The sequence below is a fragment of the Buteo buteo genome, chromosome 6, assembly GCF_964188355.1.
Source record: "Buteo buteo chromosome 6, bButBut1.hap1.1, whole genome shotgun sequence".
Classification (NCBI taxonomy): Eukaryota; Metazoa; Chordata; class Aves; order Accipitriformes; family Accipitridae; genus Buteo; species Buteo buteo.
Genome location: NC_134176.1, coordinates 5227293 through 5230013, shown reverse-complemented (window position 1 = coordinate 5230013; position 2721 = coordinate 5227293).

The following is a 2721-nucleotide window of genomic DNA, read 5'->3' as shown; positions in this document are numbered from 1 at the left end:
AACTGGCTGTGCAACTAGACGTATTTCTTCTCCTCATGACTCAGTTGAGCAACATTTTTCAGAAGGAACAGGTTTCAGCAAAGAATTAAAGGGTAGATTCTATATTTCCCTCTTGGGTAAAATGCCTAAAATAAAGCTATCAGCCTGAATCCTGGAGGGATGATATTTATTTCGCTTGCAAAACCACCCAGCAATATCCAGAAGCCACAGAGTTCCCAAGCTGGACCATAAATTAGCAGACATGTGTGCATGTGCTTAACGTTGCTCTTGTGTCTTGCTCGGTGAGAGGTGGATGAATTAAAGCTGTAGGAGATGTCGGACCTCTCTTCCCAGAGTGAGGTAGGAGCTATGGCAGAAGCACAGAGAGTAAGAACCTTCTGCAGAGGAAAAGGTCGTGGTAGGAAGCCCAGGGAGTACGCACGGGTGATATAAAATCCCCAGAAGAACAAGCACTGTGTGACAGCCCTCCTCCTCCTCCTCCTTCTCCTCCTCCTCCTTCTCCTTCTCCTTCTCCTTCTCCTTCTCCTTCTCCTTCTCCTTCTCATTCTCATTCTCATCCTTCTCCTTCTCCTTCTTTCTCCTTTTCCTCCTCCTGCTCAAGGAGACCAGCAGACCATCAGGGAGGCAATGGGATGCAAAGCCCAGTAGATAGCATCTCCGGAGAAGAAATCCTAGCTGGAGCATCAGCTGCCAAACTGGGCATGACTAACTCGATCCCTTGTCCCAACTCTTTACCCCAGCACAAAGGGCTGTTCCAGTAAGGAGACAGACTTTCCCAAAGACATGCTGCATCTTCACAAGTATGCACAGACCCCGGATTTCTTGGGCACTCAAACGTACGCATACATAACCCCTTCTTTGAGATGGAGACATTCACCTGTAGTTTGGCTCTGGAGACTTCTATTTTTTTCCAGCTGCCTCCTTCTGCAAAGGCAGGACAGTCCTTAGCACTGATGAGTGACTTGAAGTGATTGGGAATGCTTCAAACACAGGTTTTTGTCCTTAAATTACACAGCCCATTAACAAGCTCAAATTAAAACAACACTATTAGCAGGAGATCTGAGGAAGAAGGTGGCTTCAATTTTCATACAAATGACACATAACTGAATACCAAAGATTTAATATACACATAATAGTCCTTCAGTCCAGTCTTACCAGTTGCAATTGTCCACGTATAGAGCAAACCCCCCAAAATCTTGAGACTGACACTGAAAAAATCAGCAGATTACGGAAAGCAGTCCCTTTTTTTAAAATTTGACATTGGGGGTTTGAAATTTCATATTTTGAAACTGCTCAGTACCCACAAAAGAATGAACTTTACATTTTAATAACCCATGCAGGGCTGTTTTCCAGGTAGTGGAGGAACTGAGTTAGTTAAGAAGCTCTGGGCAACCTGTTGTCCACGTACCCAAAAGTCTTTTTATATTTTAATGTATCAGATAGCAACTGCGTTATTCTCCCTAACCAGGACAGCTCGTGGGCAGTGAGAGGAGCCGAGGAGTCACCAGTCGCTGGCCAAGCAACATGGCTCACACGCGCCCATCATCTTTGGGGACAGTCCCTTGAGGCATAGGTCTTGTAACATGTGAGAGAGGCACGACACGACCAGCACGTGCAAGTCACCTGAGAGCAGGAGTGGTTTTAAAATGGCTCACCTGTGGCTATCGTCTTATCCTGCTCTCTTTGCCTCTGCTTTTTCACCATCTGCATCACCACCAGCATCTTTCTAGGCTCTTGGTGTAGAGAGAGGACCACAACGAAGGCCTTGCGCCGCCTTGAATGATCACACACTTCTGCAAAACCCCATGACTTCAAAGCCCAAAGCATCCCTGGTCTACATGATGGCCAACACAGAGCTGAACGTTACCCCAGGGGATCACACAAACCCCTCGGTCCCAAAATCAAAGGGCGGCAACTGTGCTCGGAGCTGACACATGATGAGCCCTGCTGACCACCAAGCCCTTCCCATGCCAGGCAGCAGACGTGCGCACACAACAGCTCCTTTCATCCCGACCTCCAAAAGCCATCTCCTTCGGGGCAGCCACACAGCCCTCTCTGTCCGCGTGACTTTGCTGCCTGCCTTTGCCTCCGGACGGGCAAAGAAATCGCCGCAGTAAAGTTTAAAGAGCTGCCAGCACCCAAAATTCCTACTTATTAGACATAATCATAATCCTATAATGACAATTTAGTACATTATAATTTGCAAGGGGTGGGGGGTGGGGAAATCTTGACATAAATTGCTTGCCTCTCTGATTCACCGACCCGAGTGCAATTATGGCACATCGGTTACATGGTATAGATACTTTATGTGTGAGTCTGAAAGGGAGAGGGCTTGGTATGAGTTTTGCTACCCTCGGCCTCAGTGCAGGACCCACTCGGGGAAATCTCAGCACTCACTGGACTCAGCCCATCATGCTTGGGGTAATGACCCCAGTTTGCACCCCAGAACCACAAAATATCCCACTCACAGGCCAGGATTCACCTCTCCAAGGCATTGTACAAATAAAAGGAGCCAGAAACATGGCGCTTAGGGACATGGTTTGGTGGTGGACTTGGCAGTGTTAGGTTTACGGTGGGACTCGATGATCTTAAAGGTCTTTTCCGAGTTAAATGATTCTATGATTCTATGAAAGCAACCTATCCTGCAGAGAGCCCACAGCCTAAGAAAATCAAGGGGCCAGTTTTGAGTCAGAAACGTACATTTTGGTCCACACTGTCTGA